General features: G+C 41.6%; 1 non-coding gene across 1 annotated transcript; it reads left to right on the forward strand.

The window, feature by feature from the left end:
- Nucleotides 1-22,726: 22,726 nt before the first annotated feature.
- Trnas-uga (transfer RNA serine (anticodon UGA)) lies at nucleotides 22,727-22,801 on the forward strand. Its single transcript has one exon. It is a non-coding gene; the product is annotated as a tRNA-Ser (tRNA).
- The last annotated feature ends 4,492 nt before the right edge of the window (nucleotides 22,802-27,293 follow it).

The following is a 27,293-nucleotide window of genomic DNA, read 5'->3' on the forward strand; positions in this document are numbered from 1 at the left end:
CAGTACTATATTTCCCCGCTGGGAGCAGCGTGGGCTTCCTACTAGCCAATAGCTTGCGAGCAGCCGAGGTGGACACTTTCTCTTTGACACGAATTTCTTGGATGCAACGTTCGTCCTTATAGACAGGACAGTCGCGGGAGGATGCGGCATGGTCACCCTGACAGTTCACACAATGAGGAGACGGAGGTGGACAGTCACCCTCATGGGCATCCCTGCCACAAGTGACACATTTAGCCGCATTGGAACAAGACTGTCGAGTGTGATTGAAACGCTGACACTGGTAGCAGCGCATAGGTGTCGGGACATAGGGGCGAACAGAAATAACCTCGTAGCCCGCCTTGATGCGCGATGGCAGCTTAACACTATCGAAGGTCAAGAATAGTGTCCGGGTCGGTACAAGGTCGTTGTTGACCTTTTTCATGACCCGATGGACAGCCGTCACGCCCTGCTCAGCGAGGAAAGATTGAAGCTCCTCGTCAGTCAATCCGTCGAGGGAGCTAGTATACACTACACCACGAGACGAATTCAAAGTTCGGTGGGCCTCCACCCGGACAGGGAACGTGTACAGGAGGGTGGCCCGAAGCAGTTTTTGTGCCTGAAAGGCATTCTCAGTTTCTAGTAATAAGGTGCCGTTACGCAACCTGGTACAAGATTTGACAGATCCGGCTATGGCATCAACGCCCTTCTGAATAACAAAAGGGTTGACAGAGGAAAAATCCTTTCCGTCCTCAGTGCGAGAAACTACGAGGAACTGTGGGGCAGGCGGTAGTACTTTTGTCACTGTTGGCTGGTCACGTTTCCGTTTTTGGGTCGAAGTCGAAAGCGATGGAGTAGAATCCATTGCGGAGGAATCCCCCATGATTGCCAGCGTCTCCGATGGCGCGCTCCTTCCTTGTGGGGACCCTCTCAGAGGGCACTCCCGCCTTAGGTGAATGTTTACACCTCAGGTCACACCTCCCGAGAAACAGACGGAGGGACCAATCGGCATGGTCAGAAGGTATCAGCTCAGGCAATCACCCCTCCCCGGGCCTGGCCTTTACCAGGGGGTACGCGCGTGCCTTACATGTCTACCCAGGGCGGGGACTTACGCGTTACCCCGTCACCGGCTACGCGTGCGAACGCGTGGGTCGGCCTTCAGACACGCACAGGGAGGAAGGAAGAAGAGGAAAAAGAAGAGAGAGAGGGAGAAAGAGGACAGACTGTCTCAAACGCCGAGGCGGAGACCAGAGAAGGCAAGGAGAAGAAGGCAATGAGAAGGCAAGGAGAAAAAGGCAATGAGAAGGCAAGGAGAAAAAGGCAATGAGAAGGCAAGGAGAAAAAGGCAATGAGAAGGCAAGGAGAAAAAGGCAATGAGAAGGCAAGGAGAAAAAGGCAATGAGAGGGCAAGGAGAAAAAGGCAATGAGAGGGCAAGGAGAAAAAGGCAATGAGAGGGCAAGGAGAAAAAGGCAATGAGAAGTCAAGGAGAAAAAGGCAATGAGAAGTCAAGGAGAAAAAGGCAATGAGAAGTCAAGGAGAAAAAGGCAATGAGAGGGCAAGGAGAAAAAGGCAATGAGAGGGCAAGGAGAAAAAGGCAATGAGAGGGCAAGGAGAAAAAGGCAATGAGAGGGCAAGGAGAAAAAGGCAATGAGAGGGCAAGGAGAAAAAGGCAATGAGAGGGCAAGGAGAAAAAGGCAATGAGAAGTCAAGGAGAAAAAGGCAATGAGAAGGCAAGGAGAAAAAGGCAATGAGAAGGCAAGGAGAAGTCAAGGGAAAGAGTAAGGAAGACAGTGAGGTGGAGAAGAGCAAAGAAAGGGACCAACAAAAGGAAGGAAGAAACGAGAAGTTTAAAACCAAAAAGACCACGATTATAGGTCGTGAAACCGTCCGTCTCCGGACGCAGGCGCTAACTACCCCCGTGAGGGGGATGGACTCCTTTTAGTCGCCTCTTACGACAGGCAGGAATACCTCGGGCCTATTCTAATCCCCGGACCCGCAGGGGGGAGACCCCTTAGTGGCCGACCGAGCACATGGCGTAATGCTGCTGAGACAGTTCAGGAAGAAATGGAGACTGTAGCGGATTCGTCTATGCGCGGGGAAGTCAGCGCTCGTGCAGTCGCACGTCGCACCGGCATTTCATACACTGTTTGGTTGGCACTGAGGCGTACCCTCCGATGCTATCCGTACAAAATCCATCGGCATCATGAACTGTTACCTGGCGATTTAGTGAAGCGGAGGGCATTTGCGGTGTGGGCGTTTTAAAAGATGGCGTAAGATAACGATTGGTTGAGTAACGTGTTGTGGACCGACGAAGCTCATTGCACACTCCGAGGGTCTGTCAACGCCCACAACTGCAGAATTTGGGCTACCGAAAACCCTAGAACTGTCGTGGAAACTCCATTGCACGACGAGAATGTCACGGTATGGGTTGGATTTACCACATCTACCGTTATCGGGTCTTTTTTCTTCGAGGAAATGCGTGATTGTGGTGTTGTAACTGCTACCGTGACGGGCGAGAGGTACGCCGATATGGTACAGTATCGCACCATCCCCAGCCTGGCTGACAAACACCTGCTGGAATATACTATGTTTATGCAGGATGGCACTCCACCCCATATTGCTAGACGCGTGACAGATCTCTTGCGCACGTCGTTTGGTGATGATCGTGTGCTCAGCCGCCACTTTTGTCATGCTTGGCCTCCCAGGTCCCCAGACCTCAGTCCGTGCGATTATTGGCTTTGGGGTTACCTGAAGTCGCAAGTGTATCGTGATCGACCGACATCTCTAGGGATGCTGAAAGACAACATCCGACGCCAATGCCTCACCATAACTCCGGACATGATTTACAGTGCTGTTCACAACATTATTCCTCGACTACAGCTATTGTTGAGAAATGATGGTGGACATATTGAGCATTTACTGTAAAGAACATCATCATTGCTTTTTATTACTTTGTTATGCTAATTATTGCTATTCTGATCAGATGAAGCGCCATCTGTCGGACATTTTTTGAACTTTTATATTTTTTTTTGTTCTAATAAAACCCCTGTGTGTGAATTTGTATCTCTCTATCTACATTATTCCGTGATTTATTCAGTTTTCAAATTTACACTGACTTTTTGATCATTTATTACAAGTAGGACACGGACGATGGATATTTAAGGGGACAAGGAATAATTAATTGTCGCTGGAGTTGAGGGTAAATTTTATAGAAATAGGTCTGACAAACGTTCGAGAAATAGTTGTTCTAGTTTGCGTGGTATATGTTTGTGATTTGGGTAGTCGACGCAACTAAGGACATTAAAACTGCTGTACAATAGTTCTGATACTAATTACTTGTAGAATGGAAGGCGCTTAATTGTTCACCTAATTGTGAAAATCTATAGATTTTTGTCCAATATTTCTGCAGGTCTGCTTTCATGTTACAAGACGTATGAGCGAGGATTTTCAGCTATAGTGCAGAAAACGTGGGCAAACAGAAGAAGGGACATGAGAACGTTTTCTTTGACATAATTTTCCGCTTGGCCTTTCTACATCTAAAATTTACATCTGTACTCCTCAAGCAGACTACGATGCGTGGCGAATGATACTACTGGTGCCACCATATTTGCCCCCTTTCCTGTCTCATTCGCGAACGGGCGTGGGAAGAGTGGTTGTTGGTGAGTCTTCATATCATTCATATGAGGTCTAATTTCTCTGATATTGTCGTGGTTGTATCCTGAGACGTAAGTGGGAAGAAATGAAATGCTGGTTGATTCTAGGGGAGTAAGCTCTCGAAAATCAACACTAAACCTCTCCGTGACGCAAAACACGTCTCTTGCAGCGTCTGCCACTAGAGTTTATAGAGCACTTCCATAACACTCTCTACTAAAACATCCCGTCAGGAAATGCACCGCTCTTCGTTGGATGTTCTTTATCTCATCTCTTAATCCAACTGATGAGCAATACATACACAACTGGCCATTAAAATTGCTACACCAAGAAGAAATGCAGATGATAAACGGGTATTCATTGGACAAATATATTATACTAGAACTGACATGTGATTACATTTTCACGCAATTTGGGTGCATACATCCTGAGAAATCAGTACCTAGAACAACCACCTCTGGCCGTAATAACGGCCTTGATACGCCTGGGCATTGAGTCAAACAGAGTTTGGATGGCGTGTACAGGTACAGCTGCCCATGCAGCTTCAACAAGATACCACAGTTCATCAAGAGCAGTGACTGGCGTATTGTGACGAGCCACTTGCTCGGCCACCATTGACCAGACGTTTTCAATTGGTGAGAGATCTGGAGAGTGTGCTGGCCAGGGCAGCAGTCGAACATTTTCTGTACCCAGAAAGGCCCGTACAGGACTTGCAACATGCGGTCGTGCATTATCCTGCTGAAATGTTGGGTTCCGCAGGGATCGAATGAAGGGTAGAGCCACGGGTCGTAACACATCTGAAACGTAACGTCCACTGTTCAAAGTGCCGTCAATGTGAACAGGAGGTGACCGAGACGTATAACCAACGGCACCCCATACCATCACGCTGGGTGATACGCCAGTATGGCGATGACGAATACACGCTTCCAGTGTGCGTTCACCGCGATGTCGCCAAACACGGTTGCGACCATCATGATGCTGTAAATAGAACTTGGATTCGTCCGAAAAAATGAAATTTTGCCAGTCGTGCACCCAGATTCGTCGTTGAGTACACCATCGCAGGCGCTCCTATCTGTGATGCAGCGTCAAGGGTAACTGCAGCCATGGTCTCCAAGCTGATAGTCCATGCTGCTGCAAACGTCGTCTAACTGTTCGTGCAGATGGTTGTTGTCCTTTAAAGATCCCCATATGTTGACTCAGGGATCGAGACGTGGTTGCACGATCCGTTACAGCCATGCGGATAAGATGCCTGTCATCTCGACAGCTAGTGATACGAGGCCGTTGGGATCCAGCACGGCGTTCCGCATTACCCTCCTGAACCCACGGATTCCATATTCTGCTAACAGTCATTAGATCTCGACCAACGCGAGCACCAATGTCGCGATACGATAAACCGCAATCGTGACAGGCTACAATACGACCTTTATCAAAGTGGGAATCGTGATGGTACGCATTTCTTCTCCTTACACGAGGCATCACAACAACGTTTCACCAGGCAACGCCGGTCAACTGCTGTTTGTGTATGAGAAATCGGTTGGAAACTTTCGTCATGTCAGCACGTTGTAGGTGTCGCCACCGGCGCCAACCTTGTGTGAATGCTCTGAAAAGCTAATCATTTGCATATCACAGCATCTTCTTCCTGTCGGTTAAATTTCTCGTCTGTAGCACGTCATCTTCGTGGTGTAGCAATTTTAATGGCCAGTAGTGTAAGTGTCTAGCGAACAAGTGTTTCGTATTCCACCCCTTTCGTGGATCAAATAGTTTACTTAAGTCTCTGCCAGTTAATTTCAGCCTGACCTCTGCTTTTTCTAAGTTTGTTTTATATGGTTATTTCATGTTAGGTCGATCCAGATGGTTATTCGCAGGTGTTTTTCGGTAGTTACTGTTTCCAGTGCTATATCGCCACTGGTATACAGAGCACAGAGAAAGGTAACAAGCCTAGAGACAGGAATTCAGCTGGCCTCTGCGGATTATAGTTTTAATACCACAGAATGAGGAAGGTCCGATTCACATGGCAAGAGCGTTGATAGAAGAGGCAATAAGAGCAGGCTTGAAGATGAATATGGATAACACCAACTACCTCGTAGTGAGCAGAGAGAACGGTGACAGATTTTCAAATGAGGATGGTAAAATCTTTGAAATGGTGAGAGAGTTCAAATGTCTTGGGACAATACTTGTTGAAAGGAACGAGGTAGATCATGAAATAATAGAAAGAATACAAGAAGGGAACAGGTCAAGGTTCGTCTCAGAAAGCTGTTCAAGTCCCGGGTTCTATGGAGATCCACGAAGATCAGGATCTACGGGGCTGCAATATAACCTGTCATCCTGTACGGAGCAGAGAACTGATCTCTGACCCAAAAGACAGAAAGAGCGCTCCTGGCTTCTGAGAATGCTGTTTTGAGACAGATTTTTGGACCAATGAAGCAGACCCGATGTACGATATTTCCGAACCAAGGCAAAAACTTGCTAGTGCCTCCCCCCCCCCTCCCCCTGTCGAGCATTTGAGATTGGGCATCAAAGTTTCAAGACATATCGATTTTTCAAAAGTATGTTCATTCTGTAGCTCACACCCTTCTGAAGAGATTGATATATAAATCATATAGTGTATTTCAGAAGTGATGGTCAATATTCAGAGATATGACAGGGAACAAAAAAGTCAAGTAAACAGGAACTCTAAAACGCATACCTTAAGAACTATAAGCAATTGTTGATCTTCGATACTGTAAAACAAATCTCTTCTACTCTTCTTCGATGAATAGTTGTTCATTAGAAGACGAACATGCAGCGAAGACGAACAAGTTCTCATGGGTCGTTAGGTGTGCATTTTAGAGCATATGTTTATTGGACATTTTCATTCTTGTTTTGGTCCACACTACCATTTCCCAAAATATGGAAAGCAAAGAGCTTGCAGTAGAAGAGATTTGTGTCACAGTATCGAAAATCAAAAGTTACTCATAGCTCTTAAGGTAGGCGTTTTAGAGCCCATGTTTATTTGACTTTTTGTTTCGAATGATCATCCCTGTCACATCCCTGAGTATTGACCATCATTTCTGAAACATCCTGTATGTGTTTAAGGACATGTAAAACATGTTATTTGGTCTTAAGCCGGCCGCGGTGGCCGTGCGGTTCTGGCGCTGCAGTCCGGAACCGCGGGACTGCTACGGTCCTGCCTCGGGCATGGGTTTGTGTGATGTCCTTAGGTTAGTTAGGTTTAAGTAGTTCTAAGTTCTAGGGGACTTATGACCTCAGATGTTGAGTCCCATAGTGCTCAGAGCCATTTGAACCATTTGGTCTTAAGTGTGACAAAGCGCAGCGCCACGCCTCTTCACACAGCATTATTCTAACACTCGTTACTATATTTAGCTCTGTGGAATTCAAACGTGTACGTTTTGCAATGGAAGCCTTCACGCCTATATTCAGGACAGTGGAAATTAAAATGTCCTGCTCCCAGTCGGCCGGTTTGACATCCTATTCCCCCTTAAAAAAAGGTCACAATTAATACGAGGTGGGATTATGTATAACTGGGACAATAAGAACTCTTCAGAAAATTTGCACTCTTTATTGCCTATTAGCTAATAACTTTCTCTTTTGAGTGACACAAAATTAAATATAGGAAACATAAAACCAGTATTCGCAGGTTCGAATCCTGCCTCGGGCATGGATGTGTGTGATGTCCTTAGGTTAGTTAGGTTTAATTAGTTCTAAGTTCTAGGCGACTGATGACCTCAGAAGTTAAGTCGCATAGCGCTCAGAGCCATTTGAACCATTTTTGCCAAGACACAATACACGTCTTCAGTCCACAGATCCCAGCATTTTTTTCCTCTCTAATCTTACTAAAGCTTTAAATGGCATATTTTCCTTTCTGCGAAAGAGTTTATTACGCCATCAAAGTTCGTCAAACGTTTTGCTACATGAAAAATTAAAATGTCGTTGTCTAATACTGAAAAAGCTGTTAATACAAATAGTACCCAAGGCGTGTGGTTTCTATTTTGTCACTGTCTGCCTTTCTAAAAATGCAGCAGTTGTAACACAAGCCAAATAAGAGAGACTGTTTTGGCACAAATGGCCATTTTTATCTACTTCATTTACATAAATAACACGACAGAATACAATTCACGAACTACCAATATCAAATGCAAAAAGTTTTATGTCAGGAAATAGTCTCATATTTCATTCATACGCTCCATTTTCTCAAGCATGAGATCGAAAATAGTACATAATTTTTATATAAAATTGGAATCATCATATTCTTTCATATAATTTGTATGATGTCACCATTTCTTCTCCTTTCTCATTCTAACAAACAATCTAGTCATTGCTAATTCAATAACTATTCCTGCCATGTCAAAGCCAGAATCACCAGTTTAGTTACCCCGCCTTTATTCTCCGGTTAGACGTTGTTACGTGTTCGTACTACGCGTTTCCCGCGCTATTCCGAGAATAGAACTTAAGCGGCTGCTAACCGGGAACTGTACAAACGGTCCTTAACAGTGTAGCGATCTAGCAAAAATTTTCTGTCAAAATTTCATTTTCTTGGATGCACTGAGAAAATTAATATGTACTCTTTCTTACCTGTTATACCTGTTAGTCGTTGATTTGCGCTCTGTAATCTGAATCTATGGATTTCCCAGTCGACCTCACAAGCAAACAGCGATTGGTATTCATCCGTTCGGGTTTGTTCGGCTCAGCTCGTGTAGTCCCGCCCCCTATTGTCTGTAGCGAAGTTCTTTATTTCTAGATGCGACGGGAATTCCCTGGTAGAGACATCATGTACACTATGCATGCATTCAATCAATTTATGATTCCTTTAGAAATCAACCTAGAATGTGTTCGAAAATATTCAAAAACCAACAGGCATGCGCATCAAAATCATATGGATAATCGACAGATAACGTGCGTTGGATGCTAGGCGCTTAGTGAAACAACGTTTTTTTCTTCAAAAATATGAATTTGGCGCCCCCTGAAATTGCTGCCCGAGGCAGATACCCTAAACCCTAATATGCCGCCCCCCCCCCCCACCTCTAGATCCGGGCTTGCAATGAAGAGTCTGGAGATGACTGGATAAAAAGGAAAAACCGCGAAATGCAGGAACTGTACAAATCGCTGGACATTGTGGTCTTTGTTAAAGAGAGAGGACTGAAGTATGGGGTGCACATAATGCATCAGACGCAACAGACCAAGGGGAAGACCACTGCTGAAATGGACTGACGGGATCGGAGAAGATGTGAGTTCGGCTAGACTAGCAGGAAAAGAATACACGGATCGAAGGAGATGGAGGAGTTTGATTGGCAGCGCCAAGGACCGACTGAGGTTTGTCTGGCTGAGGGTAGTCGAACAGTAGCGTATCTTTTCGCCTATTTATTTACTTTTAGTGTGAAATGACAGTTCCTGCGCGAAACATCTCTCCCAATATGAGACATTATCAGAAGCTATGGAGACATTTGATTCGTTGATAACTGGCTCTAAGCTTAGACTACACTTTCTTATCGATCTATTAATGCGCACTTTATCGCGACTAATTTAGGGGTTTTTAATTTTTATTAGTATTTTCGTATATACTGCTTGCACCGAGAAGGCATAAAACATATGCATATTTTTTTAAAGTTTAGAAAGAAAGTAAGAGAGTTCCGTGAATGCTGCGGTCTACGCAACAATGTTATTTGATTAGTGTTGTGTAATGAGGACGACAAGTTAGTGAGCTAATGCCGCTTCCGTTCGCTGCGGCACCAAAGCTGTGAAGGAAGGACGTATTGTTGCTGAGACTGTAGGTCAGTTGCCGAGCAATGGACGTCCTACAGAAGTAGCTCTGAAAGCTTGTTGATTTGATCGCTCTGAATTATTTGTCTTAAAACGAGAAATGTCGGGTGAGTATCTTTCGCGAGAGATGTCCGCTAGCGCTGTGTTTCTGTTTGATACTTTATTCCGTGCGACTGATGGACAGTGGCCAACACGGCGAAGGGGGAGAATCGTTGGACTCTCGAAGCTGTACATCGATAGCACAGTGTCCACGCTATAGGCCCAGAACACGGATTGTCCATCTGCGAAGTTCTTTAAGCCGAAAACAACCAAGAGAGGCAGGTCACGGACCAACCAAGGGAACACCAACATGAAGAGGATGAAATAGAATGCCTATCGGCCAGCCAATCTATCAGCGATACGCAGCTGACGTGGGCACCAACGCAATCCAGTGACATCAGCCTCAATCAGTGAACAATGTAAGTAGTAACAGTAATGATCTGCTTTTAAATACTCACGCAGCCAACCAGTATGTGGTACATGATGATACTGCTTTTGTAATCTGTTTAGACAATGTTGATAAATTATCAGTAGCTTACCTTTAATATCACTCAGGGAAAAAACAAACGAGCATAGCAGTTCAAATGGTTCAAGTGGCTCTGAGCATTATGGGACTTAACATCTGAGGACATCAGTCCCCTAGAACTTAGAACTACTTACACGTAACTAACCTAAGGACATCACACACATCCATGCCCGAGGCAGGATTCGAACCTGCGGCCGTAGCGGTCGCGCGGTTCCAGGCTGAAGCGCCTAGAACCGCTCGCCCACACCAGCCGGCCCAGCATTTTTATTTGTCTGGCATTTATCAACGAACCATTAAACCACAAAGGATGAACACGACACGTTCCAGTGACCGAGTACTGTAACAAAATGAAACACGTAGCGTAACGTAACGATGAACCACAGTATCACTTAACACAAGCAATTACGCACTCATCACATGAGAGATATATGAAAATAATACATATGAACTTGACACAATAACAATTCAAAGTTAGCAGTAATATATTCCAAAGGAACTCGGTATATTTGTGGATCATTACAATCCACCCGATGCACTCAGGTCGTGCGATGTCAGTCTTCAACAGTTTACATCGACACATTCCTTTGCGCGCACCGTAATTCCTGCAAGAGAAAACAATACTTTAAATTTCCCCCACCGAATTGTAGTCACAGTCGTAACTGGGCGAATCTAATAAAACTCTGTGCAGGTAGGTGAGAAACTGCTGTCACTGAATCCAAAAGGACAGTCACATTCAGAGCACTAAAACATGCTAATTTCCAATTTATATTATTTCTAATACTTGGCATATACTTACTGAGGACTTAAATATTCCTTGATACGACGTACGTAAACACGGTTACGGAAGGGTAACTATATTCACGATTTAGAATATTTCATACGGTATTCTTGTAATAACCATAGCAGTATTCCTCACATCCACAAAATACTATGGAAACATGCTAGCTACCTACAAATTTCAGCAAAAGATCTTCGATGCAAGCTGGCCATACCGTGCCTGTAGGGAAGGCGACGTCAAACAATGTGTAGATGTAATCGTGAAGATCGCAATGCTGATCTCTTAATGGCAGGCAAATCTATAGTGCTGCTAAATGACGGCTTCTCAGCAAGAATAAATGCTGCAGAAGAGATCAGGAAATAGATCTAAGCATTGCATTACCACAAGTGTCACTTGAAATCATTTCAGAAGTAGTTCCGTTAGGTTCCGATAACCTACTCGTTGTTTTGATTTTCCCAGGTTTAGGGGAAGAATCAAAAATATCAACTGAAACCATATTGCAGATTAAATGTATAGCAGAAGAGGAGATTCACCTGTGTGATAAGATAGCCTTATCTGTACAGTTACTTTTCGGACTAAGTCTGAGCTTTTTGCCATTCTCCACCAATCACAGTTTCAGATGTTTTCGTATGATTTTCAGCAAATCTTTTTGCCGATCATGGTTCACAATCCTGTCACAACTGAACCAATCCTTCGTTTCGTCGCACAAGAGTTAATTCAAACTGCTGTCGTTCCTATTGTAAACACTAAAGAACAATGGTTTCTGCTTGATCTTTTTCCAGAATGTTATTCCTAATTCGTGCAGGTAATTCCAAGGTCTGCATATGAAAGCAAGAAAGGGAGAGGGCCGGAAGTCGTCGAGGATACCTACATCCACATTTCCACACTACAGTCTACGGTGCCGTAAAGAAATTCTTCGATAAGACGGGGCAAAAGCAAGTGAACGAGAATTCGCATAGGAAACGAAGTATGTGTTTGCTGACCCCAGGTTAGATTAATCTAATACCAAATAGCGAAAAGCGGATTTGATCTGAGAGTGCTGATCAAAAGGTTAAAGAATTTTATGGAAGTAATGTAGCTCAAATTAAGAGGGCAGTTCATTCAAAACTTTAACATTCTTCTACTTTGGATATTTCAACCGAATTTTAAAATTATGTCTTAACATGTAAAAATGTAGCAATACCCAAGGTTTGACGTCTGGAACTTCACTGATTTTTTGAGTTTTGAATTTTTGATATGATTTTAATGGCTTTTTGAAAAGCAACTTCAAGTATTCAGAACTCCATTTTCACATTCCAGATTTTTTTAAGTACACTAACAATGCATAGTTCAACAGTTACATGATTTTATGAGAAATATTATTAATTTGATTTCAGGATTTTTGAAAGTTTCAAACTTAAATTTTCTTTAATTATCAGCACATAAATGTTATAATAAAGTAGAAAACTATATTTTGAATAATATTAATGCATAGAAGTATGCAAATATCACAAATCATTTCCTACAAAAATTTCATTGAGATATTTTAATACTTACGATAAAACAGTTGTCACTGAACTTATTAAAAGAAACTTATGGGAAATTCGATTTTAAAATTTTATTAAAAAATAAATGTTACTTGAAGACAAATCCTCATTAAAATTTACGATCACCAAACGTCTTCCAATCGTGCTTCTTGTCTTGCAATTTTGAGACCAGTGCAGCCTTTCTCTAGAATTCTTCCTTCTCTAGGCAGCATCTTGTGAACTGGTTGATCCGTCGTTGATCTCTAGATAAGCAACGAAAGAAGTGTTGGGACTGCCGCTTTCTTCAGTCTTGAAGTATCACATGCTGAACTGAGAAACAAGACGCAAAAGCTTCTTTCTCTTTTGTGGCTTGCCATACGTGCATCTTGCCATCCGTGCATCAGATGCAGGTCTACGCCGGACAGGTACCATCGTGACCACTTCGGCAGTTGTCAGTGTGTCACAGCCCCTCTCACAGTCCATATTTCAAGTATGTTTTAGACGCACATGTAACTCGAATACAGTCAAATGGTTTTGGGATCTGAGAGTAAACACTCCAAAGATGTGAAATAAGCATTAATTTTTTTGAATTGAAGTTTTAAAGTGGAGTCTTCCCTTACATGAGTAACACAGCAGCTCTACAAAATTTTTGCGTATCACTGAAGAAAAAGGTAGGCTAATGAAATGCCTCAAAAAGTGAGAGAACGGTTGTTAGACTGTAAAGCAATAGGTACATGACTCGCCTGAGTGAACTGATAGAGAGACTTATATCTCCGTTTTATACGTACTGTGTATAGAGAATGTGAAATAAACGCCTCCCGTGACGCGGTAGAAATAATTAATTATTTATGCCTAAAGAAAGATATACTTTGCGTTAACTACAGCGATCATGTAACATTGATTGTCTGAGTGTTAATGCCAAGCTTACCGTGATCAGCGCGGCATTAACATCTCTGTTACTACCACAAATTACGGTGCGTGACCGATTTTGCGCTGTATTGTTCTAGCACCTTTCTGTTAGACACTCGAACTATCAGATTCTATCTTGTCAGACATTTTAGTTCTAGTGAGTTCTGTTTCTTAATATTGTAATTATTCCTTGTACCTTATGACATATCGTCACCGCAATTACTGCGATATTGTTATTTTCGACGATGATTTCCTCTGCCCATGAGCACTCTAATTTCTGAACAGGACTAAACTTGGTAAACGATAACTAATTTTCGCCGTAAGTTGACAAATTCCATTGTGTTTTCTTTGTAGAAGATGTCTGCCATGAAACTTGTAAATGTACGAAACAATTTTTCTAAATAATAAACTGAATTATTGTAAAATAAAAACGGGATGGTTTCCACAAAAATATTTATTAGTTAGATTTCCAGAGTCTCAGATATATTTCATCGTTAGTCGACCCCACTTCTGGGCACTAATAAGAAAAAATACTTTTCTTAGCAAAGTTTTACCCTGCTCTTTAAAAGCTAGCCGGTATATATACATAAAAAACAAAAACAATATTTTTACCACTGAATGACTTCTTCCAGAACTTCGCTACAGATACTACAAAAGGTAAATTTCATATTACTAACTTAACTTATGAAAGTTACTATTTACTTTCAATAGAAGTCGTCTCAGTTATAAAATATTCTCTCTATTTAACAAGATTTAACATTTCTTCAAGTAAAATATAAATAGGAAGCTATATTTTAAGAAATCTTTTGAAATTGGGATTTTTAAGGAATTTAGGTGATTCATAAGAGTTCAAAAACTTCTGTTACTCGCCGAGAATACTTGTACGTGTATCAGCGGTTCTGAATGGAGCGTCTCGCGGTCAAACAGAGGCGATAGGATAATTTGCCACTTTAGAAAGGGGAAAAAGATGTTGAAAGGAGTAATGTATCGGACGTGGGACGCTAATTTTAAATACGAAGCCAATTAAGAGAGCCGTAGTGACAAATGTTCCGTTCTGCCGGCGCAGACGGTACGGAAAACTCTTGAGTTGAAAGCTGTGTTCTTTAGATTGCTTTCCTCGGTCTGCGTCCGCGGCGCGTCAGCCGCTAATGAGTGGAGGGTGCGGCTGGCAGCGCAATCTGTGGACAGTCTGTCACCGGGGACAGGAACCTGCTCCGGCAGAAATGACGGACGCGAAGTAAGTGTTCGCCCACGCCGCGGGTGTCCGATATCTGATCTGGCTCGCAGCCGTACTCATTGTCGTACCATTACGACTACTCCCACAAGTAACGCCGCATTGGACGTCAACGCAGTGTCTATAATTGTTGTTATCTCGTCCTGAGGGCTACATTGAAAGTACTTTGAAGATAACAGAGAACGCTCAGGACTGAACTTGTTATAGTGTTTAATACATATCCTCGGTTTTTTTCGTGACTTACATCCTTACGTAGTGTAGGGCAAAGGATCCTCGGTTTTTTTCGTGACTTACATCCTTACGTAGTGTAGGGCAAAGGGAGATGTTTTCGTGATAAATTTCTTATTTTGCTAATGGCTTCTGATGTTTATGAAATTAATATTTTATGAATACTTTCCCGTTAGGAATCAGATCTAATACAACGGTTTTAGACGGTATTTCTTATTTAAATAGTGGTACTGTATAAATATAGTGGCATCTTCCAAACGATAAAAGTATTTAATTTCGTGACATAGGTAGGTAATTTTGTGACAACAGTAACATAATTTCGTGATAAATCGTAATTACGATAACTTCACAACAACAAATTTATAGGATTACTTCTTTTTTTCACAAACTAACAATACAAATGGTCATGCAGGTGAAAATAGTCTTCATTATTGTTATAACATACTTCTAGGCATTGTTGCTTACGATGTCTGAATCCTCGAACAGTTGTCGCGCGTATAACCTTCTCCTCTGCGACGGAATGCTGGCAGAGCACATGGTATGGTGTTAAGCAAAACGAGCATTGGATCCATTTAGCTCCATTCTTTTTGCGAACATTACTTGAGTAAGGTTTATGGCATGTACCACAAACCCAATCACCTTCTGTCTTGTTTTTTTGCATGTGATTTTTGTGATCTCTGATTTCGATATAGAGGCTCTTAGTTGCAGTTTTTCTTTGAGATACTACGCTCCTCAATCTTTTTTATTCTTTTCTGATTCACAGTAGGCCTATTGGTTTTTTCGTTGCTGTTGACAGTGTCAACAGATCGTTTTCCACGCCTTGTGCAATAGGCCTATTTTATGTAGGTTAAACAGGCCTATTTGTTAACTGTGAAGGAGCAACAGCCTCTCCAGAAATAGCGTTCCTGTTAAAGGGATAAATTTCAGTTTTTCTGAAGGCGTTTTGGATATTCTTCACATAAAAACTCTGAATAAATGCTGAATTTAAAATTGTATCAAAGCTGATTCTGTTCGGCTTATCAGCCGGATTCTCTTTCATGTACTGGTCCAATCTTTTGACCCATTGAGCCTTCAGTGATTTACACACACCCACACCAAGTGGCTGCAGCGGATGCGATGTGTGGGCAGGAAATGTCTACAAGGAAGTTTGATTGGCATTAGCCGCTGGTATGACAGCAGGGTTTAATATGTGATGCGTGGGGAGGATGACAGGACGATCAGCAGGGATGGCACCCACAAAAAAAATTGAACCATTCTAAAAACAAATCACTGTTAATCAAGCCTTTCGGAGAGAGTTTTACTAATGAATTTGGAAGACCGTCATGCTTTAGCACATCGCTCCACCGAATTCTTTTAAATATAATCATAGGTGGAATCCATGTTCCATTGGCACAGATACAACCTAAAAGTGTATGCGACTGTCCACGGTCTGCGTTAAGTTCTCTTGTATTACTTTCACGACATATGACAAACGAGTTTCGTCGTAATTCCATAATCGGTCATGCAAGTTCTGAATTTTTAAATCTTCCACCAATTTCTTTAATTTGGAAAAGAAATCACGACTCACCTCTCCGTTTGCCATACATAGAATCCCTGTAAGCGGCAACGTTCTCAGGAGTTCGCAAAGTAAGATTGTACCTCGTCTTGTAGCTAAACCACCACCATTTGCTGGCACTTCCTTTTTCGGGGTTTAAGAAATTTCCACGACCAGCTCGTTTCGCTAATTCGTATGCCATTTTTCCCACTGTCAATCCGACACCCAGTTCTTGCGTCTTAATAATGTATTAGTATAGTTCTATCTCAAGATCTGGCGTTAGAGCTAATGGTCTTCTAATTTAGGCGGATCTCGACTGTCTTTCACATTTCTGTTGAGGTATTCTTTTAATGTCCTCCACGGAACATCCATTTGCTTTGAAGCTTGGTATATAGACACATTATTAACGTTCACTTATTCAGCAGCGGCTATAAGCTTCTGAATAGTATACCTGCGATATTTTGAACGCTCCCCTGGCATCTTGTTTGTGACCTGCAGTAAATGTAGGTAGGCAATTTTGTGATAATGTAAATGTAGGTAGGTAAAATGGAAATGATCGTATGGCATTGTTGGCCGGGAGGCCCCATTCGGGGGAGTTCGTCCGCCATATTGCAAGTCCTATTTAGCTGACGTCACGTCGGCGACTTGCGAGTCAATGAAGATGAGATGATGATTAAGGACACACAACATTCAGTCCCCTGCCGAGAATCGAACCCGGGCCCCTAGGTAAGTATTTTCGTGATATGTCAAACCAAAATTTAGAAGTACAGACGTGTGGAACAGACTACTAGCAATAACATGGCTTTAGTACACTTAGCTGATATCTCGCTTACAATTCATACAATTGCGCAAAACAAGAGAGAATGCAAAAGACATCATTCTGTTGAGTGGAATTTGCTAAGAAATTCACTGTTCCGCGTAAGCATTATCACGCAATTTAAGCCGCATGAACAATTGTAATACATTTTTACGTTCACTGCATCACTGACTATAACATACCGTAAAATAAATCGCGTACTTTCGTAGTTTCCACGCAGCATCAAAAACACACAGATGCCACAATAACCACCACAGTATTCCAAGGATTGGCACGAAGAATGAGAAAAATATATTGAATTGTTGACTTTCAGCGTGGTGGAATAGAAGCAGGCATATGGTGCCATCTGGTGGGAATCACAGAACTACCACAATACGGGCCAATATTCTCCTTGCATACGAATGTCTGCTGCACACAAGCAAAAAATTATCAAGAAGTTACTTATACCACGAAAGTATCTCCCTTTACCCTACATCTTTCTGAACTCGACATTCGTTTAAGAGAGGTGGAGAGACTTTAAAATATATAAAAACGTATCTAATTTCATTAGGCAGTGTCTTTCATTGAGTGACGTTCACCAGCTGTTATGTCTTTTTTGCGTGGGCACGTGTGACTGTATGCAGTTACGCACGCATTGCATGAAACAGTCTGGTAGTCTGATCACTAGGCAGATCGAAGGCTTTTGTCCAGTCACTTGTAGAGCTGTCAGGTATGGCAATAGATGATAGAAAAAATAAAAGATGAAATTTTAAATTTCGTTCGTTTAAGAAACTATTCACGCAGGAGGATCGTACAAATACACCGTCTTTTGGGTGCCGCACGGAGTACTGCATGGAGGACATAGGAATAGGCATCCCTGGCCATATAGAGAAGCAACTGAAAGAGTTGAAAATAAATAAATCGCCAGGTCTCGATGGAAGCCCATTTAGATTTTACAGACATTACTCTGCAGAATTGCCTCTTACTTAGCTTGCATTTATTGTGAATCTCTCGCCCAGGACAAAGCCCCAAGCGACTAGGAAAAACCGCATGTGACTCCTGTGTATAAGGAAGGTAAAAGAAGGGACCCGCATAATTACAGACCAATATCCTGAACATCAGTTTGCTGCAGAATCTTAACATATTTTGAATTTCTCTATCATAATTTTCCTTGAAAGAGAAAAGCTAATGTCCACAAATCAGCCCAGGTTTAGAAAGCATCGCTCGTGCAAAACTCAGTTTGATCTTTTCTGACGACATATCCTGCAAACCATAGATGATCGGCAACAGGTCATCTGCATGGTTACTCTGCAATTCACACTTAAGTGCCTGGCAGAGGGTTCAACGAACCATTTTCATACTATTTCTCTACCATTCCACTCTCGAATGGCGCGTGGGAAAAAGGAACACCAAAATCTTTCCGTTCGAGCTCTGATTTCTCTTACTTTATTATGATGATCGTTTCTTCCTGCCTAGGTGGGTGTAAACAAAATATTTTCGCATTCGGAAGAGAAAGTTGTTGATTGAAATTTCGTAAATGGATCTCGCCGCAAAGAAAACCACCTTTGTTTCAGTGACTGCCACCCCAACTCGTGACACTCTCACCCCTATTTCGCGATAACACGAAACGAGCTGCCCTTCTTTGCACTTTTTCGATGTCCTCCGTCAATCGTACCTGGTAAGGATCCCACACCGCCCAGCAATATTCCAGCAGAGGCGGACAAGTGTAATATAGGCTGTCTCTTTAGTGGGTTTAACGCATCTTCTAAGTGTTCTGCCAAGAAAGCGCAGTCTTTGTTTCGCCTTCCCCACAATATTATCTATGTGGTCTTTGCAATTAAAGTTGCTCGTAATAGTAATTCCTAGGTATTTAGTAGAACTGACAGCCCTTTGATTTGTGCGATTTATAGTATATCCCAAATTTATCGGTTTTCTTTTAGTACCCATGTGGATGACCTCTCGCTTTTGTTTGTTTAGTGCCAATTGCCACTTTTCGCACTCGTATATCCAAAATTTACCGGTTTTCTTTTAGTACCCATGTGGATGACCTCTCTCTCTTGTTTGTTTAGTGCCAATTGCCAATTTTCGCACCATACAGAAATTCTCTCTAGATCATTTTGTAATTGGAATTGAGCGTTTGATGATTTTACTAGACGGTAAACTACAGTATCATCTGCAAACGATCTAAGGGGGCTGCTCAGATTATCACATAGATAATTTATATAAATCAGGAACAGCAGAGGGCCTGTGACACTACCTTGCGGAAAGCAAGATATCACTTCTGTTCTACTTGATGATTTACCGTCTATCACTACGAACCGTGACCTCTCTGAGAGGAAATCATGAATTCAGTCACACAACTCAGACTATACTCCATATGCACGCAATTTGAGTAATAGTCGCTTGTGAGGAACGGTATCAAAAGCCTTCTGGAAATACTAGGAATATGGAATCGATCTGAGATCCCTTGTCGACAACACTCATTACTTCATGGGAATAAAGAACTAGCTGTGTTGCACAAGAACGATATTTTCTGAATCCGTGTTGGTTACGTATCAATAAGTCATTTTCTTCAAAGTGATTCATAATGTTCGAGTACAGTATATGCTCCAAAATCCTACTGCATATTTAGGTCAGTGATATGGGTCTGTAATTCAATGGGTTACTCCTATTTCCTTTCTTGAATACTGGTATGACCTGTGCTACTTTCCAGTCTTTAGGAACAGACCTTTCGTCAAGTGAGCGGTTGTATATGATTACTAAGAAAGGCGCTATTGTGTCTGCATACTCTGAAAGGAACCTGATTGAGATACCATCTGGACCGGAAGACTTGCCTTTCTTAAGTGATTTGAGTTGTTTCGCAACACCTAAGATATGTACTTTTATGTCACTCATGCTAACAGCTGTTCTGGTTTCGAATTCTGGAATATTTACTTCGTCTTCTTTCGTGAAGGAATTACGGAAAACTGTATTTAGTAACTCCGCTTTAGTGACACCATCATCGGTAACATTTCCATCGCTATCGCGCAGTGCCGGTATTGACTGTATTACTTCTAGATTTCCGGCAAGCGTATAACGCGAAGCCCCATTGCAGATTGAGCATACGAATTAGGTGAGTGGCTCGAAGCCTTTTTAAGTAACAGAAGACAATATGTGGTCCTCGACGATGACAATTCGTCAAATATAAGGGTATCGTGAGGAGTACCCCAGAGAAGTGTGATAGGACCGTTCTTATTCCCTGTATACATAAATGATCTGCTGGACAGAGTGCACTACAATGTACGGTGCTTGCTGATGACGCTGTGGTGTACGGGAAGGGGTCGTCCTTGGGTGATTGTAGGAGGATACAAGATGACTTAGACAAAATACGTAATTGGTGTGACGAACGGCAGCTCGCTCTAAATGTAGAAATATGAAGTTAATGTGGATGAATAAGGAAACAATCCTGTGACTTTCGAATATATTATCAGTAATGGACCGCTTGATACAGACAGCTCGATTAAATACCTATGAGTAACATCGGATGAGCACGTCAGGCTGGCATGGGGAAGGCGAATACTCGACTTTGTTTTATTGAGAGAATTTTGAGAAAGTGTAGCTCATCTATAGAGGAGACTGCATATAAAAAGCTATTGCTACCCATTTTTTAGTACTGCTCGAATGTTTGGGATCCTTACCTGGTCCGATTAAAGGAAGACATCGAAGCATTTCAGAGGCGTGATGCTAGATTTGTTAACTGTAGGTTCGTCAAGCACGTAAGTATTACGGAAATGTTTCGTGAATTCAAATGGGAATCCCTGAAAGGAAGGGGATGTTCTTTTCGTGACTCGCTGGTGTGGAAATGTAGAGAACCGGAATCTGTATCTAGTGTTAGGTGAATGTTTTTTTCCGAAAACTGTCCCATGACTAATGTAAAATCAGAATAAGAGCCATCAGATTGGAATAATTAATCAACACCAAGAAAGGAAGTGCACACCAGTACGAGCTAACAATCACTAGTTACTTAACATAACTCACTCGCACATTTTATTCGTCATATAAGTACAAAGCCACCTTGGAAGCAGACTGGAATGAGCTGCCAGCACTCAGGCTAGCAGTGAGGGGACCACCCCCAGCGGAATTCTCATATGGTAGTGTTACAGACCCTTTTTGCTGTTCCTTATCTATATAAACGATTTGGGAGATAATCTGAGCAGCCGTCTTCGGTTGTTTGCAAATGATGCTGTCGTTCATCGACTAATAGAGTCATCAGAAGATCAAAACAAACTGCTAAACGTTTTAGAAAAGATATCTGAATGGTGCGAAAAGTGTCAGGTGACCCTAAATAACGAAAAGTGTGAGGTCATCCACATGAGTGCTAAAAAGAACTCAAACTTCGGTCACACGATAAATCAGTCTAATCTAAAAGCCGTAAATTCAACTAAATACCTAGGTATTACAATTACGAACAACTTAAATACGAAGGAACACATAGAAAATGTTGTGGGGAAGGCTAACCAAAGGCTGCGTTTTATTGGCAGGACATTTGGACAGACCTACTAAGGAGACTGCCTGCACTACCTTTGTCCGTCCTCTTTTGGAACACTGCTGCGCGGTGTGGGATCCTTACCAGATAGGACTTACGGACTACATCGAAACAGTTCAAAGAAAGGCAGCACGTTTTATATTATCGCGAAATATGGGAGAGAGTGTCGCAAAAATGATACAGGATTTGGACTGGACATAATTAAAAGAAAGGCTTTTTTTGATGAGACGGAATCTTCTCACGAAGTTCCAATCACCAACTTCCTCCTCCGAATGCGAAAATATTTTGTTTACACCCACCTACATAGGGCGGAACGATCACCACGATAAAATAAAGGAAATCAGAGCTCGTACGGAAAGATGTAGGTGTTCATTCTTTCCGCGCACTATACGAGATTGGAATAATAGAGAATTGTGAAGGTGGTTCGATGAACCCTCTGCCAGGAATTTAAATGTGATTTTCAGAGTATCCATGTAGATATAGATGTAGATGGACGTGGCGGCAGAGCTGCAGATCAGTGCCTCTCGGCTGACCACACTTTTCTTTTAGATGCAACAACTGGACATTGCGTACTCAACACGCAAGATAGATAAGATATCCCGTGACGTAAGGCATCCAGAAGCGACTGTTTTTACGACTTGAGGATGTGAAGAGGAGAAATGCTGTTTTTAGCCAAGTCCAGGAAAGGCACTATTGTGAGCAAATCGTTGAAAGCTGTGGTTCTGTAGAATGCACCAGATGCCATTGATAACATTTGTAAAATGGGGTGAAAGACCACATTTTGGGGCATCTTTGTAAGAGTGAGAGACTGCCGAATGTTGAGTCCACAAAATCTAAATGTTCACACAGTATAAGAATTGCCATGATTGGCTAATGTAGATAAACTTGACGTTAGAGGGACAGAATCGACTGCGTTGTTAATATCGCACTTCACTGGTCACAGACGGAGATAGAGATAGCAAGGGAGTGAGATGCCATTTTTTCAGCACCAGTTGTAGAAAGTGCGTTCAGGATAACCACCTTGAATTAAAACTCAGAGCATAAGAAATCTTTGTACTGCACTCAGAACATCCATAGCCCAGAGAATCCAAACAAAGTAAAGAATGCCGCCAGATTCACAGTGGAAGAATTCACCAGCCGACTTCTCCTCCACTGGCGTTTGTCGCTGCCAGGGTCCATCTCTGAGCAGATGAGCTTCTGTAAAGTTTGGAAGGTAGGAGACGAGGTACTGGCAGAAATAAAAGCTGTGAGGACGGGGCGTGAGTCGTGCCTGGGTAGCTCAGTTGGTAGAGCACTTGCCCGTGAAAGGCAAAGGTCCCGAGTTCGAGTCTCGGTCCGGCATACAGTTTTAATCTGCCAGGAAGTTTCATATCAGCGTACACTCTGCTGCAGAGTGAAAATCTCATTCCAGAGAAATATAATTCATGTGACAAGCACGCAATTGTTACTCCCTCATCCGTGCCCAAATAAGCTGGTACTCTGCCTGTGGCGATTTTGACTTCAACGGGAAGCTAACAATGAGATCTTCCTTCATTCAGGTCATTCGTATCGCAAGATGACACCACTGAGTGAAAGATACACACGGAACTCAGTCCTCTCTACTCGCGAGGAGATGCTGTGAAACCATAGTCGGCCGGTGTGACCGAGCGGTTCTAGGCGCTACAGTCTGGAACCGCGCGACCGCTACAGTAGCAGGCTCGAATCCTGCCACTGGTATGGATGTGTGTGACGTCCTTAGCTTAGTTAGGTTTAAGTAGTTCTAAGTGCTAGGGGCCTGATGACCTCAGATGTTAAGTCCCATAGTGCTCAGAGCCATATGAACCATTTGGAACCATAGCTACAGCTTCCACTACCGCAGTGGTCGGATCGGTCACTGAGGGGCGTTGCAGCCAGGAGCATCACCACTGCATTGGTCATTATAAATATGAACAGCATACAGCGCATCCAGCCTTCTAAAGCTGTGAGTTTCTTAACAAAAAGTTACTGGATAGTACAAGCTAACGCACTAGCTGTATCTAAAAAGTTAACGAACAGTTTAGAACAATGAGTCTTACTCAACATGATGCATGTTGTCTATTGTACTACTTTATATTAAACAAAACACAACTACATTGCTATAAGAAGCCCGATACATTAATGTACTTATCCACATAACTTCCACCAATATTAAGGCACTTACAATGATAAACATCCAACTTCCAGATTCAGTTCTCCTAAAAATTTTCTTTTCAAACTACTGCATAACTACCTTTTTCATATCTTCATCACTGTCATTGTGCTAATCTCCTTACAATTTTAGGACAGACAGTCAAGGTCGTAATCATAAAGTCATTGTTTCCTTAATTTCTGCACCAAGCTCTTAATGATAATAGATGTTCAACCACTTCATACATCACCATGAGTAGAGTGGCTGAGGTTTCTGGGGCAGCCTGCATTCTTCTAAAATATCTTAAATCTCTTACTCACTCCTAACCTGCCTCCTCCCCCTCCTCTACCCTTATAAGGCAATTACCTAATTTATAAGTGGCGGGAAATTGAAAACTGGAAAAGGTGATTATCGTATTGGCTGGGCGTACTGCAGCAGCTTACATGGTTGCCAGATTTACAGTGTTTATTTATGAACCATACCACTATAATTTATTACTTCTCAATCCCTCCTCTACCAGTATGCCTTAGGCTATGTTTATTTAGGATCTAATTTATTACTCAATTAGGACCACCCTTTTTGTTATCAACATAATTTATTATCCTTTTTGCTGATGTCTATTCCCCAGTTAGTATAATTTATAGTCCTGGTTCGTATCCAATGTTAATAAGGTGCTTCTGCCGGCCGCTGTGGCCGAGCGGTTCTATGCGCTTCAGTCCGAAACCGCGCTACTGCTACGGTCGCAGGTTCGAATCCTGCATCGGGCATGGATGTGTGTGATGTCCTTAGGTTCGTTAGGTTTAAGTAGTTCTTGTAGAGATTACGGTATTGGTGGGCCACCAGAGGTGTAGACCCACTGCAGTCCTTGTAGAGATGGCCAGCAGCCATCTGTCGCGAATGTGCAGGTGCACAATCACCATTGAAGAGTCTTGCGGAGAATATAGCAAGTCCATAAACCACCACTTGTGCACACACAAAGTTTTTGGAATTGTCCTTAGAACCAGCAATGCTGTTATCCAGTCCCTTGCTGAATTATTAACACACGTGCAAACACTGACAGTCCCTGCTTCTCACATATTGTCCATATACTATGACCAACAGAAAAGTGTGCAGTGAAATGAATGCTTAGAAGTTACTTAATTTGATGAACTGGTGTCAATTACAATTTTAGAACATAAGAATACAATTACAAAGATACAAAATACACCATTAAAAACATAATAATACAGATAACATTTGTGGTAATATGGGCTTTACAAAAGAATTGAACTAACATATACATCAGTGTTACAGGAATTATGACATGAGTACATACATAAAAGATCAGAATAACTTGCGAAACATCAACTTCACACATGAGCATTAAAACAAAACAGAATAAATAATGTCTAAGCATATTTATAAGGTAAATAACATATTATTAATGCCAATTATATATGAGGATAACAGTATTCCTCATCATAGTGAATGTAGCTTAATATTAAAAGAAGAAAAAATTCTATGAAACTACACAGAGACAGGAAGAAAACAAATACACAAGGGTACACAAACACATAGTGGGATAACACAAAAGGAAAGGACAGGGTTTGTTTTACTGCAGTATTTTGCATGGATATCTCCCTTCGTTCATCATTATTCCCAAAAGTCCTATCTAAGCCTGCTTTCTGTATTCTGTTCACATCCTCTGTCAAAAATAGTTTTTCTCCACTGTACAGTATCCTTTTTTTTTTTGCCCAAACCATTTTCATATAGCTTCTCAATACATTTCTTCCAAGTCATCATAGTTAGTTTCTTATATAGTCTACCCCTCTCAAGCTAACTTAAATCTACTGAGCTCAGATATATATACCAAGGGACGAGGCAATGCAGCATCACATAAAACAATTAATATAAACAGCAATGAAAAAAAACGCAGATTTGCGAAGCAAGCAGCATTAAGAAATTAGCAAAGCAATTGTAATAATACAACTAATATAAGGCAATGTGCAGCAAACAATAAAAATAAATCATTAGTAAAACTGGCTTAACAGAATAATACAAAGTCAAATTCAATAACACTATGCCTGGCAAACAGCAGCAACTTATACCTAAACATGACATAGCTCAAGCAGAAAAAATATTACAGTAAAAACAACAATGCAGGTAAGGGAAATGTATATTCACATCTTAATGTCTATGTAATTAAAGTGGTGCACCACCACTTATTCTACGAAAGAAATTACCAAGTACTTGAAAAGAAAATTCTGTATGCAATTCCTGTGAAGGGAAATGTGTTTTTGTGCCCCTTCGTTTTTTTTTAAAGTACATCAAAGTTATTCTTTTTTTCTGGATCTGTAGGCATAAAATATTTATATTAGTACATCCATAAAATTTTATTTTAACCAATGCTGCAGTGCAGCTAGGAACTAGATATTAAAGAAAATGAACAAATATGTACAAAGGAAGGCTTGAAACATCATTCATTAGCCATATGGCATTTCATAAGGTAGTAAAAAAATCTCTCAATTCTAGAAAAAGACGCTTGTCATAATCAGGTGTGCAGATGTAAGTATCTTTCCAAGTAATGAGGGTGTCGCGTTTACAATGTTTTCTCTAAAGGAATGTCAATGGCGAGGATAATGGCCTCCCTTTTTTTTCACCTAATGGCTTTCTTTTGTCAGACGACTACCTCTCAGCTGGGCGCCCAAAACGCATTACGTGCAGGTGGTCACTCAACTTTCTTACAGAAATATTTACGACAGCAGTTTCCGCTACAGTGACAGTCTCATATGAAAATTTCACAGGTCGAAAATTTACGTTACAAATGTGTAGAAACAAAATCCCATGAATATAACAGTGTCCAAAAAAATCTTCGCCGGCATTGTGATATGCTCACGCATTTACACACACATTTCATAACTCTTAAAGTACGTTTCTTGGTTTCCAACATCCCTTTCACAAATCAGAGTCCCTAAACACTACTCATTATTCCTTACCTTATTCGTCGACACTTCTGCAATATTTCATCATAACAGATATGTAGCATAATCAAATAACTCATATAGCATCAGCCTATTAATCATAACCATACCTCAGCAGCATAATACACATCGTCGTCTAATAATATCATAACACCTCAGTCAAATCTCAAAATCGTCGTAGCATCCTCCAATAATTCTCTACTCATGTCAAAACTGTCATCTGCCTCAAACGTACTTAAAAAATCATGATCCCATACCAAATATATCATTCAAAGCTCTCATAATAACACAGTGGGTCCGAAAAAATATGAACAGTTCACAAAGCACAGACAAAATACAATTTCATAAGTGTGAAGTTACCCAACTGTGTAATTGCGTAAACATGTGTCACTGATGTAAAAAAAGTTTATCTCACAGTTAAATGATCAGATAGCTGTGTAATTTGTGTTAGAGAAATATGGTACCGATCTGTAAAGTTGTATAAGCAAATACCATATTAGCTAGGGCTCCTTGTGCTTGCCAAACACATGGTACACAAAGTAGGCGTGTACCCCCCTGAGGATTATTGTAATTATACCCTCAGGTGTTACAGATTACAGCAATGGAATGAAATGTATCACGGAAAACTTTCTTTGTAATTCAAAAATCTTTAAAAATAAATGTTTTAAGTACAAAATTAATCACTGAAATGCGTGTCCTGTAGCGCTAAATGTGCATCTTGTTGTAAG

The sequence above is a fragment of the Schistocerca cancellata genome, chromosome 1, assembly GCF_023864275.1.
Source record: "Schistocerca cancellata isolate TAMUIC-IGC-003103 chromosome 1, iqSchCanc2.1, whole genome shotgun sequence".
Classification (NCBI taxonomy): Eukaryota; Metazoa; Arthropoda; class Insecta; order Orthoptera; family Acrididae; genus Schistocerca; species Schistocerca cancellata.